Source organism: Scyliorhinus canicula, chromosome 6 (assembly GCF_902713615.1).
Source record: "Scyliorhinus canicula chromosome 6, sScyCan1.1, whole genome shotgun sequence".
Lineage (NCBI taxonomy): Eukaryota > Metazoa > Chordata > Chondrichthyes > Carcharhiniformes > Scyliorhinidae > Scyliorhinus > Scyliorhinus canicula.
The window spans coordinates 113421077-113438551 of NC_052151.1; the positions used below are offsets into that span (position 1 = coordinate 113421077).

The 17475-nt window shown below is 46.5% G+C and overlaps 1 protein-coding gene across 3 annotated transcripts in view; it reads right to left on the reverse strand.

The window, feature by feature from the left end:
* enpp4 (ectonucleotide pyrophosphatase/phosphodiesterase 4) overlaps positions 1-17258 on the reverse strand; it is a 51165-nt gene extending 33907 nt beyond the window's left edge. The window contains exon 1 of one of the 3 annotated variants that reach the window (XM_038799923.1): positions 17148-17258. The gene's annotated coding sequence lies outside the window, so the exon portion shown is untranslated. Of the gene's footprint in view, positions 1-16505; positions 16715-16738; positions 16843-17147 lie in introns of those variants that run through there. The other 2 variants (XM_038799922.1, XM_038799921.1) reach the window with 2 other exon arrangements.
* Positions 17259-17475: the final 217 nt, after the last annotated feature.

The window sequence follows — 17475 nt, forward strand, 5'->3', positions numbered from 1 at the left end:
CTGCACCGGGCCCACATGTCCGGATCTAGGATGAGTAGGGGGCAAAGACAGGTGCGTCAGGTGTTCGGGGAGTCCAGCGAATCATGCCCATATGTTCTGGGCATGCCCGGCACTGGAGGAGTTCTGGAAGGGGGTGGTGAGGACAGTGTCGAGGGTGGTGGGATCCAGGGTCAAGCCATGCTGGGGACTCGTGATATTTGGGGTTGGGGTGGAGCCGGGAGTGTAGGAGGCGAAAGAGGCCGATGTCTTGGCCTTTGCGTCCCTAGTAGCCCGGCGGAGGATCTTGCTGCAGTGGAAAGATGCGAGACGTCCGAGCGTGGAGACCTGGATTAATGACATGGCGGGATTCATTCAGCTGGAGAGGGTCAAATTCGCCCTGAGGGGGTCGGTACAAGGGTTCTTTAGGAGGTGGCAGCCTTTCCTCGACTTTCTGGCTCAACGATAAGGTACTAGGTCAGCAGCAGCAGCAGCCCGGGGGGAGGGGGGGAAAGGAGGGGGGGGGGGGGGGGGGGGGTTTAGGGGGATAGTGTTTAAGTTAATTTGCTTATTGTTAATTTATTTTGTTGTTTATTGGTGTTGGGGAGGTGGGGGGGGTTTGTTATATGCGTTGTTACGGGTGCCGGGGGGTGTTTATTACTATTATTGTTATTGTTATTATTGTTTCAGTGATATATATTTTTCAAAAAATTTCAATAAAAATTATTTTCAAAAAAAAGAATGGATATTTCATTTGTTTGGTGGAGAGACGGTCTGGCAAACACCACCTCCCCGCTGGCGAAATAAACCGTTTGATGCGAGGACCAGCAGCCCCAGGCGTTGAGTGATTTCTTTTGAGATCCTCTCCTGCTAACACTCGCGTCTGGTCAACTGAGCAAACCACCGTCGCGCTCCTGACCAGCTTTAACGGTTGTGACATCAGATCTGGACAAATGTCATTTCTGCCCCTCTCTCTCACATACATACACTCATATATTGTGCATACATATATTGTGCATACACTCATATATCATATAGATTAGATAGAATAAATACTTGAAATAGTTTCGGAACAGAGAAAAGTTTGATATCCTGTCATGCATTCATCTCGTGTTGGACAATCGTCTGTTCTAGAAATTTTTGCTCAGAAATCAATTAACATTTGTTCTTCTGTGCACGTGAGATTTATCTAAAATTTTTATCATACCACAGTGGAGAGCATTGTGCTTGGCTTCAATCATACTCCCAAAGGACAGAGGCACTGTCCTTTTAAGGTGGTCAAAAAGAGTAATACCAACTTAAATGACAGTGAATTTATGAAAACTAACTCAGCTTTTCTCTCCACTGATGCAGTCTAACTTTTCCTGCATTTTCTGTTTCTACTTCAGATTTCTAACATATACAGAAGTTTGCTTGTGGACTATCTTACAGTGCAGAAGGAAGCCATTCGGCCATCGAGTCTGAACCAGCCCTTCAGCCCACACCTCCATCCTAGCCCCGTAACCCAGTAACCCCACCTAATCTTTTTGGACACTAAGGGCAATTTAGCATGGCCAATACACCTAACCTGCACATCTTTGGACAGCGAGAAGAAACCAGAGCACCCGGAGGAAACCCACACAGACATGGAGAGAACGTGCAGACTCCACGTAGATAGTGACCCAAGCCGGGATTCGAACCCAGGTCCCTGGTGCTGTGAAGCAGCAATGCTAACCACTGTGCTCCCGTGCCGCCCAGTAGATCCGCCCTAGCTTTTTATTCCAGATTTGTTATTTGCTTTTTAACTTGCACTAGCTAGTTTGAATGACTATGCAAGATGTAATGTCACTGGACTAGTAATCAAGAGGCCCAGGCTAATGCTTTATGGACATGAGCTCATATCAAACTAGCTGGTAACTATAATGAATAACATGGTATGCATGGTATAGTAGTCACACAGTTATGATACCAGGTGAACTACCTAGAGGTTGAGAGTACAAAGCACACCAAGACAAGCATGAAATGTAATTCAGTTCACCTAGTAATTTGTGGACAGGCACCAGAAAAATATAACTTAAAAATCCAACTGCCTCACTGGTGTCCTTCTGGCCTGGCGTATATCGGATTGTGATCCGCACTTTTTGTTGACCCTTAAAAGTTCTCAGGGTGGGGGAGTGATTAGCACTGCTGCCTACGTCGCTGAGAACCCGAGTACGATCCTGGCCCCAGGTCACTGTCTGTGTGGAGTTTACACATAAGAACTAAGAGCAGGAGTAGGCCATCTGGCCCCTCGAGCCTGCTCTGCCATTCAATGAAATCATTGTGGACTCAGCTCCACTTTCCGGCCTGAACACCATAACCCTTAATCCCTTTATTCTTCAAAAATCTATCTATCTTTATCTTAAAAACATTTAATGGAGGAGCCTCTACTGCTTCATTGGGCAAGGAATTCCATAGATTCACAACCCTTTGGGTGAAGAAGTTCCTCCTAAACTCAGTCCTAAATCTACTTCCCCTTATTTTGAGGCTATGCCCCCTAGTTCTGCTGTCACCCGCCAGTGGAAACAACCTGCCCGCATCTATCCTATCTATTCCCTTCATAATTTTATATGTTTCTATAGATCCCCCATCCTTCTAAATTCCAACGAGTACAGTCCCAGTCTACTCAATCTCTCCTCGTAATCCAACACCTTCAGCTCTGGGATTAACCTAGTGAATCTCCTCTGCACACCCTCCAGTGCAAGTATGTCCTTTCTCAAGGAGACCAAAACTGAACACAATACTCCAGGTGTGGCCTCACTAACACCTTATACAACTGCAGCATAACCTCCCTTGTCTTAAACTCCATCCCTCTAGCAATGAAGGACAAAATTCCATTTGCCTTCTTAATCAACTGTTAGACCTGTAAACCAATTTTTTGCGACTCATGCATCAGCACACCCAGGTCTCTCTGCACAGCAACATGTTTTAATATTTTATCAGTTAAATAATAATCCCATTTGCTGTTATTCCTACCAAAATGGATAACCTCACATTTATCAACATTGTATTCCATCTGCCAGACCCTAGCCCATTCACTTAACCTATCCAAATCCCTCTGCAGACTTCCAGTATCCTCTGCACTTTTCGCTTTACCACTCATCTTAGTGTCATCTGCAAACTTGGACACATTGCCCTTGGTCCCCAACTCCAAATCATTTATGTAAATTGTGAACAATTGTGGGCCCAACACTGGAGGACACCACTAGCTACTGATTGCCAACCAGAGAAACACACATTAATCCCCACTCTTTGCTTTCTATTAATTAACCAATCCTCTATCCATGCGACTACTTTACCCTTAATGCCATTCATCTTTATCTTACGCAGCAACCTTTTGTGTGGCACCTTGTCAAAGGCTTTCTGAAAATCCAGATATACCACATCCATTGGCTCCTCGTTATCTACTGCACTGGTAATGTCCTCAAAAAATTCTACTAAATTAGTTAGGCACGACCTGCCCTTTATGAACCCATGCTGCGTCTGCCCAGTGGGATAATTTCCATCCAGATGCCTCGCTATTTCTTCCTTGATGATAGATTCCAGCATTCTCCCAGTGTCTGCATGGGTCTCGCCCCCACAACCGAAAGATGTGCGGGTTAGGTGGATTGGCCACACTAAATTGCCCGTTAATTGGAAAAAATATAATTGGGTACTCTAAGTTTATTTAAAAACAAATTCTCAGGGTAATGGATGATGGGATATAAATGTTGCCCAGATTCCACAAAATAACTGAAGACCAAAAGGACCTCATTCCAACCCAATGTCCCATGGCGACATTGAGGTAAATGCCCCCATTTGTAATCTAGGTAGACACTTTATACAGTACTGAGGGAGTGCTGTATGATATTGCCAGACGTGATGTTTTTCATTTATTGTCTCCTCTTTCAGGAGATTGGTGTATCTGGGCAGTTGTCCTGGTGTCCTGGTCAACATTTGGCTCTCAACTGACATCACACAAAAATAGATTCATTGGTTATTTTATCACATTCATGTTTGTCGGAGTTTTCTGTGGACACTGGCAGCCTTGCTTTTGTACATTACAACCCCCTCTACATTTTTAGAAATATATATTTTATTAGAGTTATTATCATTTTTATGGGTAACACAACAAACAGGGGGTGTTGGGAGGGTGGGAGGAGGAGGATAAAACCATACAAACATGGTAGAATTACATAACAAGGTACACAAGGCTAATGGCAAAATTCTTGGTAGTGTAGATGAACAGAGAGATCTCGGCATCCAGGTACATAAATCCCTGAAAGTTGCCACCCAGGTTAATAGGGCTGTTAAGAAGGCATATGGTGTGCTAGCCTTTATCAGTAGGGGGATTGAGTTTCGGAGCCACACGGTCATGCTGCAGCTGAACATAACTCTGGTGCGGCCGCTCCTGGAGTACTGCGTGCAGTTCTGGTCACCACATTATAGGAAGGATGTGGAAGCTTTGGAAAGGGTTCAGAGGAGATTTACTAGGATGTTGCCTGGTATGGTGGGAAGGTCTTACAAGGAAAGGCTCAGGGACTTGAGGTTGTTTTCGTTAGAGAGGAGAAGGCTGAGAGGTGACTTAATAGAGACATATAAGATAGTCAGAGGGTTAGATAGGGTGGACAGTGAGAGTCTTTTTCCTCGGATGGTGATGACCAACACAAGGGTACATAGCTTTAAATTGAGGGGTGGTAGATATAGGACAGATGTCAGAGGCAGTTTCTTTACTCAGAGAGTAGTAGGGGTGTGGAACGCCCTGCCTGCAACAGTAGTAGACTCGCCAAATTTAAGGGCATTTAAGTGGTCACTGGATAGACATATGGATGAAAATGGAATAGTGTAGGTCATATAGGCTTGAGATGGTTTCACGGGTCGGTGCAACATCGAGGGCCGAAGGGCCCGTACTGCGCTGTTATGTTCTATGTTCTACATCTTTATGCATACCGAAATCAGGACTTGCAACCTGGCTCACGGAAACCTTACAAGAGCAGGTCAAACAGGGCATAACCTATAAATTTCAAATAGGGGTCCCACACTTAGAATGGTGTACAATCCATAACTACTTTATACCAACTTTTGAATCGAAGGACACTTGTCACTAATCCGGGAGTAAAGGATATTTTTCCGAGCTGCAAAAGTTGCGATGTTATAGCCTTTTTATACGAGGCATCAATAGTTCTATTTGGAAGACCTCGAATTAAGATTATTATTGTTTTATTCATGGGTTTGGACGTGGGTGTCGCAGGCTGTGCCAGCATTTATTGCGCATCCCTAATTGCCTTTGAGGGGGCAGTTAAGAGACACTTTGCTGTGGGTCTGCAGTTATACGTAGGCTAGACCAGGTAAGGATGACAGATTTCCTTCCCTATAGAACATTCGTGAACCCGATGGGTTTTTATGACAATGGTCTTATGGCCACCTTTCGACTTTTATTTCCAGAATTGTATTGAATTCAAATTTCACTATCCGCAGTGGCAGGATTCGAACCGGGTCCCCAGAGCCTCACCCTGGATTTCTGGTTTCTTGTCCCATGACAATACTACTACGCCACTGCCTCACCCAGTGTTGGCAACTTAATCCATATGAATAGGACCGATTATCTCCTGATCAAATTTCAATGTCTTGGCAAATATCCTCTCAAGCGCCTTAACTACACCAGACCAATAGACCAAGTATCTTTCCCAAGACTGAAAGGTACCCAATATAACTCACACAGGACCTGGAACGCAAGATATAAAAAAACCTTGCTAATTAACTGTTTAGGCTCCGCAGAAGTTAGGATTTTTTCCACGGGAAATAGAAGAGTCAAGGTGCATAGTTGTCTCATTAATGATAAATTCACTTAGTTGCAGATACTTACAAAAGGTGTGTCTCAGAATGTCAAATTGTTGGTGTACCTGTTCAAGGGAATAACAAGGAGGTACCAATGAAAATATCTACCTGCCTAAAAATGCCTCTATCTCTCCAAATATCGAATCCATGGTCCATAAGACATGGTGGGAAGTCAGTTTAGATCTCCCTTCTAATTGATGGACCATCTTCCACGCTCTAAGAGTGTTAATAATTATAGGATTCTCACACCGAGCAGAATCCAATCAAAAGTCACTGTAAAGGATACACCAATTGGCCTGCTTCAATATTGAGCCAAATGAAGCTGGGGTCCTTTCTAACACAGTTTCTTATGAACCCAGGATGAGAGCCAGTTAGAATATTCTAATATTTGGCACCCTCAGACTCCTCTTAGAACCTGGGAGCTGCAAACCTGCCAATTTAGGAGGCACAGCAGCAGGGACTCGGATTCAATTCCGATGTGTTGTGTGGAGTTTGCACTTTCTCCTTGTGTTTGCATGGGTTTCCTCAGGTGCTCCATTTTCCTCCCACAGTAACAAAGATGTGCACATTAGGTGGATTAGGTGTCCTGGTCAATAGGCCATGCTAAATTGCTCCCACGTGGGGTTACAGGGATAGGGTGGGGCATTGGGCCTAGGTAGGGAGCCCTTTCAGAGGGTTGGTGCAGACCCGATGGGCTGAATGGCTCCTTCTGCACTGTACGGATTCTATAGCTCTAACTTTAACCGAGGCTTCTTATTATTACTTATCAATGATCTGATCACTCCATTGATCTCCTTTAAGACCCCAGCAGACAACAAGATTGGCAACATCTCTAAAGGATAAAACAATGTAGGCAACGCACCTACCCAGCCACAATACTGGCAGGGAGGACCAAAGAGTCAAGTCCCACCTAATAGACACAATTAACTGAGGAAAATTGGCCTCGTACAGTTGCTTAAAGAAAGGACTAATTACAACACTCAGATGGGTAAATCCCGAAGGGACCGCTTAAATGAGAAGTTAACAAGGGGGAGGTGGTTTACCTCTCAACGGCATAGCTTCAGACTTTGTAAAATTAATCTTGTAACCGGAGAAAATGCTCAATCTATCTAGCACAATTATAGAACAGTTACAGCATGGAGGCCATTCGGCCCATCTGGTCTATGCCAGCCCAGGGACATCCAGGTGCCCTTTCTAGTCCCACTTTCCTGCATCCAGTCCATAGCACTGTAGCTTAGAGCACTTAAGGTGCAGGGACATGTACCTTTTAAAAGAGTTTAGAGTCTATGCCTCCACCAGCAACTAGGGCTGCGAATTCCAGACTACCACTAACCTCTGTGTAAAAACGTTTTTCCTCAAGTCCTCTTTACACCTTCTGCCACTTATCTTGAATCTATGTTCTCCGGTTCTAGAATTCTCCACCAAGGGAAACAATTTTATCCTGTCCACCCTATCTCTTCCCCTCATAATTTTGTACATCTCAATTAAGTCACCCCTCAGACTTCTTTGTTCCAATGAGAGTAACCCCAACCTATCCAATCTCTCCTCGCAGCCTCACTTCTTCTAGCCCTGGCAATATACTTGTAACCACTTCTGCACTCTCTCCAGAGCAAGAATGTCCTTCCTGTATTGCGGTGACCAGACCTGCACACTATGAGCTGGATTCTCCCACCCCACCCACCACAAGAACGACACGGGCAAGGCGCAGACAATGGAACAATCCATTGACCACGGGCGGGATACTCTGGTCACCGGGGATTCTCCGGTCGCTGGGCAAATGCGGCCAGAGAATTCAACTGAATATTCCAGTTGTGGCCTCAACAGTGTTTTATACAATTCTAACATTATATCCTAACATTTATATTCTATACCTCTGCCAATAAAGGACAGTATTCCATCTGCTTTCTTAACAACCTTGTCTAAACAAGACTAATAACCAAACTTGACCCCTCCCTGTGCAGCTGGATCCTTGACTTCCTCACCAACAGACAACAATCTGACAGGATAGGCAACAGCACCTCCTCCACAATAGTCTTCAATACCAGGGCCCCCCAAGGATGTGTACTCAGTCCTCTACTGTATTCCCTGTACGCACACGACTATGTGTCCAAGAATGCAACCGATTTTGGAGAGTAGTCCATGGTGAGTCTGATGATGGGATGGAACTGTCGGTGGTGGATCAGGCTCACCATGGACTACTCTCCAAAATCGGTTGCATTCTTGGACACACTCATCTCCATCAAGGACGGTCACCTCAGCACTTCGCTTTACCGCAAGCCCACGGATAACCTCACGATGCTCCACTTCTCCAGCTTCCACCCTTAAACACATTAAAGAAGCCATCCCCTACGACAAGCCCTCCATATACACAAGATCTGCTCAGACGAGGAGGAGCGTAACAGACATCTACAGACGCTGAAAGATGCCCTTGTATGAACAGGATATGGCGCTCGACTCATCGATCAACAGTTCCAATGCTCCACAGCAAAAAACCGCACCGAACTCCTCAGAAGACAAACACGGGACACAACCGACAGAGTACCCTTCGTCGTCCAGTACTTCCCCGGAGCAGAGAAACTACGACATCTTCTTTGCAGCCTTCAACACATCATCGATGAAGAACATCTTGCCACGGTCATCCCCACACCCCCACTACTTGCCTTCAAAACAACTGCGCAACCTCAAACAAACCATTGTTTGCAGCAAACTACCCAGCCTTTAAAACAGCGACCACGACACCACCAAACCCTGCCATGGCAATCTCTGCAAGACGTGCCAGATCATCGACAAGGGTACCACCATTACACGAGAGAACACCGCCCACCAGGTATACGGTACATACTCGTGCGACTCTGCCAACGTTGTCGACCTCATATGCTGCAGGAAAGGATGTCCCGAAGCGTGGTACATTGGTGAGACCGTGCAGACGCTGCAGCAATGGATGAACGGACGTCGCACGATAATCAACATGGGTACCACCATTACTTGTGAGAATACCACCCACCAGCTATGCACTACATACTCATGTGACTCGGCCAATGGTGTCTACCTCATACGCTGGAGGAAAGGATGTCCCGAAGAGTGGTACATTGGCAAGACCATGCAGACGCTGCGACAACGGATGAACGGACATCACACGACAATCGCCAGGCGGGAATGCTCCCTTCCAGTCGGGGAACACTTAAGCAGTCATCAGCCTCTGATCTCCGGGTAAGTGTTCTCCAAGGAGGCCTTCAGGATGCGTGACAACGCAAACACCGAGCAGATATTTATAGCCAAGTTCCTCACACATGAGTACGGCCTCAATCGGAACCTTGGATTCATGTCACATTACATTCATCCCCCACCATCTGGCCTGGGCTTGCAAAATCCTACCAACTGTCCTGGCTTGAAACAATTCACACCTCTTTAACCTGGAGTTACCCCTATCTCTGGATCTGTAAAGACTTAATTACCTGCAAATGCTCGCATTCAAAGCATTGTCTTGCATCTTTGACTTTGGTTATATATATGTTTCTGGAACATACCTCTTCCTTCACCTGAGGAAGGAGCAGTGCTCCTCCAAAAGCTAGTGATTTGAAACAAACCTGTTGAACTTTAACCTGATTATTCTTTTGTCCACTGTGTACATTCCCTGGGCCGCAGAAAATACCTTTCACTGTACTTCGGTACATGTGACAATAAATATCAATATATCAATAGTTGAACTGCTGCCTTTAGGGATCTATGTTCCTGTATGCCAAGATTTCTCACTTCATCTACCACTCTTAGTACATTCCCATTTATTGGGTACACCCTAGAACTGTTTGATCTCCCTAAATGGATGACCTCACACTTCTCTGTGTTAAGTTCCATCTGTCACTATACCGCCCATTTTACCAATTTATCTATATCGTTTTTAAGATTATAGATGTCCTCTACACTTCCCACCACTCGGCCAATCTTTGTGTCATCTGCAAACTTCCCAATCATGCTGCCCATCTTCATGTCCAAATCGTTCATATATAATACAAACAATAAAAGGGTTCCAACACCAAGCCTTGTGGAACACCACTTGAAGCAATTTTCCAACTGCAAGGGCACCCAGCCATCGGCAATTACCCTTTTGTTTCCTGTTACTAAGCCAACATTTATCCAATTTTCCACATTGGTCAAGAAAGTGCTGCTTTCAATCAATAATAGTGGGAACCAAGACATCTAGCTTTGTTATAAACAGCGGCACATCAACAGAGTAAAGCATGGTCTTCTGTTGCACACCCATCCCCCCTCCCTGCAAAATCCCAAACCTAAGGCTCTATAGCCAATGCGAACAGCAAGGGATTTAAGGGACACCCCTGTCTGGTCCCCCTCCAAGTCTTAGATCTATAACGATTCATAAGCACTGCTGCCAAGGGCCTATGAAGCACTTTTCACATTAGAACATAGAACAGTACAGCACAGTACAGGCCCTTTGGCCCACGATGTTGTGCCGTCCATTTATTCTAATCTAAGATCAACTTTTTTTTTTTTTTTTTTTTTAATTTTTTTATTGGAATTTTTTGCAGAAAATATAACAAAAAGTATAGCAAAAAGCAGTAATATGCAACTAACAGCCCCATAACACCCACAATTCCCCCCATACCGTAACATCACATGTATCACATTCCCCCACCCCCCCCCCCCAAACAAGAGAACTTAACCATAAATTAAAATTAGATAAATCAAATTTAAATAAAATAAGCTAACATAATCAACGCCCCCCCCCCCCCCCCCCCCCCCCCACCCGGGTTGCTGCTGCTACTGTCCCAGTACCCTATCGTTGAGCCAGAAAGTCGAGGAAAGGTTGCCACCGTTTAAAGAACCCTTGCACCGATCCTCTCAGGGCGAATTTAACCTTCTCAAGCTTAATAAAGCCCGCCATGTCATTGATCCAGGTCTCCACGCTTGGGGGCCTCGCGTCCTTCCACTGTAGCAAAATCCTTCGCCGGGCTACTAGGGACGCAAAGGCCAGCACACCGGCCTCTTTCGCCTCCTGCACTCCCGGCTCTACCCCAACCCCAAAGATCGCGAGTCCCCATCCTGGCTTGACCCTGGATCCCACCACCCTTGACACCGTCCTCGCCACCCCCTTCCAGAACTCCTCCAATGCCGGGCATGCCCAGAACATATGGGCATGGTTCGCTGGACTCCCCGAGCACCTGGCACACCTATCTTCACCCCCAAAGAACCTATTCATCCTCGTCCCAGTCATGTGGGCCCTATGCAGCACCTTGAATTGGATGAGGCTAAGCCGCGCACACGAGGAGGAAGAATTTACCCTCTCCAGGGCATCAGCCCATGTCCCGTCTTCGATCTGTTCCCCCAGTTCCCCCTCCCACTTCGTTTTCAGCTCCTCTACTGACGCCTCTTCCTTCTCCTGCATAAGCTTGTAGATATCGGATATCTTCCCCTCCCCGACCCAGACCCCCGAGAGCACCCTGTCACTCACCCCCTTCGCGGGGAGCGCAGGGAATCCCTCCACCTGCCGTCTAGCAAATGCCTTTACCTGCAGATATCTAAACATGTTTCCCGGCGGGAGCCCAAATTTCTCTTCCAACTCCCCCAGGCTCGCAAACCTTCCGTCGATAAACAGGTCCTTCAGCTGTCTAATGCCCGCTCTATACCATCCCCGAAATCCCCCATCCATGTTCCCCGGGACGAACCTATGGTTCCCCCTTAACGGAGCCTCCATCGAGCCCCCCACTTCTCCCCTATGTCGCCTCCACTGCCCCCAAATCTTGAGGGTAGCCGCCACCACCGGACTCGTGGTATACCTCGTGGGAGGGAGCGGCCACGGCGCCGTTACCAGGGCCCCCAGGCTTGTATCCCCACAGGACGCTCTCTCCATCCGTTTCCATGCTGCCCCCTCCCCCTCCATCACCCACTTACGCACCATCGACACGTTGGCCGCCCAGTAATACCCCGAGAGGTTGGGCAACGCCAGCCCCCCCCCATCCCTACTCCGCTCCAAGAAGACCCTCTTCACCCTTGGGGTGCCATGCGCCCAAACAAATCCCATGATGCTGCTGGTCACTCTTTTAAAAAAGGCCCTAGGGATAAAGATGGGCAAGCACTGGAAGAGGAACAAGAACCTCGGGAGAACCGTCATTTTGACGGATTGCACTCTGCCCGCCAGCGATAGCGGCACCATGTCCCACCTTTTAAATTCCTCCTCCATCTGTTCCACTAGTCTGGTGAAGTTAAGCTTATGAAGAGCCCCCCAACTCCTGGCCACCTGCACCCCCAGGTACCTGAAACTCTTCACTGCCCTCCTGAAGGGGAGCCTCCCAATTCCCTCCTCCTGATCTCCCGGGTGCACTACAAATACCTCGCTCTTTCCTAAGTTCAGCTTATAGCCCGAGAAGCCCCCAAATTCCGCTAACAGTTCCATCACCCCCGGCATTCCCCCCTCTGGGTCCGCCACATATAACAGCAGGTCGTCTGCATACAGCGATACCCGGTGCTCCTCCCCCCCCCGCACCAGACCCCTCCACTTCCCTGACTCCCTCAACGCCATGGCCAGCGGTTCAATCGCCAGTGCAAAGAGCAGGGGGGACAGGGGACACCCCTGCCTGGTCCCACGATAAAGCCTAAAATACTCCGATCTCCTTCCATTTGTGACTACACTCGCCATCGGCGCCGCGTAAAGCAGCCTCACCCATTTGATGAATCCCTCCCCAAATCCAAACCTCTCCAGCACCTCCCATAGGTACCCCCATTCAACTCTATCAAACGCCTTCTCTGCATCCAGCGCCACCACTATCTCCGCCTCCCCCTCCACTGCCGGCATCATGATAACATTGAGGTCTAAGATCAACTTAACCTACACCCCTTCAATTTATGTCTGTCCATGTGCCTATCCAAGAGTCGCTTAAACATTCCTAATGACTCTGACCACCTCTGCTGGCAGTGCAACCCACGCACCCAGAATCTACCTCTGACATGTCCCCTGTACCTTCTTCCAATCACCTTAAAATTATGTCCCTTTTGTGACAGACATTTCCACCCTGGGGAAAAGTCTCTGGCTATCCACGCCTCTCATCACCTTGTACGCCTCTATCAAGTCACCTCTTTTCCTTCTTCGCTCCAGTGAGAAAAACCCCAGCTCCCTCAACCTTTCTTCATAAGACATGCCCTCCAGTACAGGCAGCATCCTGGTAAATCTCTTCTGTACCCTCTCCAAAGTATCCACATCCTTCTTATAATGAGGCAACCAGAACTGGACACAATATTCCAAGTGTGGTCTAACCAGGGTTTTATAAAGCTGCAACAAAACCACGTGGCTCTTAAATACAATCCCCTGGTAATGAAAGCCAACACACAATACGCCTTCTTAACATTACATAGCGTTGAATTCCACATAGCGTCAAATTCCAGTTTAAGATTTAAATTAATTTTTCTTCTTCAATTTATTCACAGAAATGAGAAGGGAGCTATCACATTGCATATTTACTATCGAAATCTTTCAGGCTATTCTTTTCATCTTTGTGAACACAAATCAAACAAATCATTTATTTCCAGAACTAGCATAACATGACTAGCATGGTTTTATTATTTAGATAGCATTTCATATCATGAGATGGAATTATTGGGAATTATCTTTTAAAAACCTGCATTAAGCTATTTCAAAATTAAATTGATTGCTCATCCATTAAATTCATAGAGATGATCTGACTTTCATTTTCATGTCCAGTCAATTACCAATTTAGTAGCAACTCTAAGTGCAGAATGTGAATACAATCTCAGTTTAATAGTTGATATCTCCTTCAATGTTTATGCAGAAGTTCGGAAAGAAGTAAGAATTAGAACAGAAAAGGTTTGATAGACTAACTTTCCTGTGGCAATAGGATGGATAACTGTAGGACACAGATTAGCAACAGAACCAGGTGGTCAGTAATATGAGGATTTTTTAAAAAACACAGTGAGTTGTTGTGACCCGTACAGCATTGCCAAAGGGGACGTAGAAGCAGACTCAATAGTAACGTTCAAAAAAGTATTGGATAAAAACTTGAAGAAAGGAAATGTCGCACTATGGGCAAACAGCCAGCTCAGGGTTAATATGCCGAATAGTCTCGTTTTGTGCTGTAACAATTTCTATAATTCTATGAAGCAGATTAGAACGACAACAAGGACATCTACGTCAGACTGCTAATCATAGACTACAGCTCTACCTTCAACACCATTATCCCGACAAGACTAATCACCAAACTCTGCAATCTTGGACTTGACCCCTCCTGTCAGCTGGATCCTTGACTTCCTCAGCAACAGATTGCAATCTGTCAGGATAGGTAAAAGCAACTCCACCACAATAGTCTTCAACACCGGGGCCCTGCAAGGATCTGTACTCAAGTCCTCTACTGTACTCCCTATACACTCACAACTGTGTGACAGGATTTAACTCCAATTCGATCTATAAATTTGCGGATGATACGGCTGTGGTGGGCCGTATCGCAAACAACGACGAGTCAGACTACAGAAGAGACATAGATCACTTGGTTTCATGGTGTTCCGAAATCAACCTCTCTCTAAATGTTGGAAAGACTAAGGAACTGATCATCGACTTCAGGAAGCGAAGCACACAACCCCGCCCCTCCATCTACATCAATGGTTCCAAAGTGGAGATGGTTGATAGCTTTAAGTTCCTGGGGGTCAACATCACCAACAGTCTATCCTCGTCAACTCACGTTGATGCAACAGTCAAGAAAGCCGAACAACATCTCTACTTCCTACGGAAGCTAAAAAAGTTTGGCATGACTGCATCGGCTCTCACAAACGTCTACAGATGTGCGATAGAGAGCATCCTATCCGGCTGCATCACAGCCTGGTATGGCAACTGCTCGGCCCAAGATCACAAGAAACTGCAGAGTGTGGTGAGCTCAGCCCAACGCATCACACAAGTTTGTCACCCTCCCATTGATTCTATATACACCCTCCTGCTGCCTCAGGAAGGCAGACAGAGAACCCTCGCACCCAGGCTTTGTTCTCTTCCAGACCCTTCCATCAGGCAAAAGATGGAAGTCTGAAGACCCGCACATCCAGACAGAGAAAAAGCTTCTTCCCCACAGCTCCAAGACTCCTCAACGACTCTCCCTCGGACTGATCTGTTCCCTGTAAGAACACTATTCACGACGCCCTATGCTGCTCTTGCTCATGTATTTGCTTTGTTTGGCCCTTGCTCCGCACTGTAGCCAATCACTATTTGTTGATGTACCATTTGTCAATGTTCTCTGTCATTATTCTTTTGTCTACTATGTACGTACATTCCCTGGGCCGCAGAAAAATACTTTTCACTGGACTTCAGTACGTGACAATAAATATCATTCAATTAATCACAGAACCAGACCTGAACCAAGAACAATCCAGGAAGTATGTTCAGTGCAGGAAGCTGGATACAAAGATGCAACTGAGGCATTGGAGGGGTGTCTGCAGTGCAGAAAGAGGCAATTTGTCCCATTGAGTCTGCACCAACCCTCCAAAACAGCACTCTACCCAGGTCCATTCCCCCGTCCACCCCCTAACCCCTGGACACTCGTGGGCATTTTAGCATGGCCAATCCAGCTACCCTGCACATCTTTGGACTGTGGGAGGAAACCGGAACACCCAGAGGAAACCCACACAGACACCCAAGGCCAGAATTGAACCCGGTGCCTGGAGCTGTGCTAATCACTGTGCTGCCCATAATGATTGACATAATGTGGAGATGCCGGCGTTGGACTGGGGTGAGCACAGTAAGAAGTCTTACAACACCAGGTTAAAGTCCAACAGGTTTGTTTCAAACACGAGCTTTAGGAGCACTGCTGAAACAAACTTGTTGGACTTTAACCTGGTGTTGTAAGACTTCTTACCATAATGATTGAGCTGTAGTTGTACCATCTACAAGATGCCCATGATATGGGGTCAGAAACTCAGGGTCAAATGGGGCACCATGAGTGGGAAGGAGTCATAGACGGAGGGAGATTTGTGGCAGGGACTGAAGACAATGCATTTGTACTTTCAATTATTTAATTTGAGGTAATTGCTGCTCGGAACACTGGACGTCTGAGACAATGGAGTCGAGAAGTGGTGGTGAGGTCGAGTTGCTGATGTTTTGTTTCTGGATAAGGGAGGAGGGGCATCAATGTGAAAGGGGGGAGGGGCATCAATGTGAAAGGGGGAGGGGCATCCGAGGCAACGTTACGGGAGCAGGAAGAGAAGGCAGGCAATTCACCATGTGAGGGCAGGTTAATGATGTATACGGATATTATTAGTACGATCAGATCACAGGATCGGCAACGCGTTGATGCCCACCATGATATCCCAATGATAGTGCAAAAACTGAAACTGTAAATAATTACTGATCATTAAACGCTGTTTAACCTGATACATTAAACTGCAAATTCTTGCGTATTCTCGGCATTTTCTATACATCTGACAAATGAAATAATTTATAAACAGCTGGACTCCCGAAGAGATCGGCCCTTGAGATTGCCGACAAAACTGAGGCAGAAGGAAGCGCACCACATTTGCGGCTTGCGGAGTTCACTCCGGCCTGCAGGACACAATGCCGAGTGGGGCTGCCTGGGGACGGGCAATAACCCGCAAACGCTGCCAGCAGGTCGCCGGCTCGGCTGAGCTGTGCCGGTTCGCTCCGCCTTCTCAATGTTACCGTGTTTGTAACTTCCATCAAATCCGCTTACCTCCGCTGTTACCGCATTAGGCCAAAAATTCCCACACGAACAACAACAAATTCTGACAGAGGAGGAAGACAAATGGTGAACATGAGAACCAGAAATTCGGCGAGGGAGTTGCCCCTGACTTCCGCAATATTAAATTTGGGTGGATTTGATGGACGCACAGAGGGGGCTGGGCCCTGGCTGTTGCCACTCTGCCGATCATACTTCTAGCACTTCTTAAATCCATTCGCATTTACCTTTGACCACCAGAATGATCATGTTTTTAAAATGTTGACAACAAAAGGAAATTGATACATGCCGTCAACCTCAAAATCATATCGTGTTCTATTTACTCCCGAAGTATTTTTTTTTAAACAGGGGGCAACGTTATGGGTGGAGTTACACAATTGTTTCTACTTGATGGGTTTTTCTAATATGATGGACACTCCACCTGAGCCCTTTACTTCTGGTGGCATGGCAGGGGGAGGGGGAGAGCATCTCCTGAGGTTCTGTCAAATTAGATCAGAGCTGACCCCCAGCAACTAAGTGCTTAATTTATTGATTTACTGTTCTGTTGCAGTGCAGTAGTTGCAATGATTTCAGAAGACGGTTGACGATAAACATCTAACATTTATTGTAACATATTTAAACGTTGACAACACTTACAAACTTCTGACCACACTTTGCTCTCTTTTACGTTCCCTTCAGACTGTGCCAGAGACTGGCATCATGAGTATATGACATCACAGATTATTACTGTTAACTCTTTATGGGACAGAGGCGTCCAACATACTCCACTAGACTGCACCTCACCTCAAGGACTGGGTTCTCTACTTTGCTTCACCAGAATTGCAATCGAATGGAGAATCGGGCATCAGGTGAAAATCAAGTTTGGCGGCAAGCACCAAACTGACCGCTATGCTCCGTGGCCTCACCAGTGGCGTCAATGCACTTCACGCCCTGCACTGGGGTCGGCATACAAAACCTACATTTT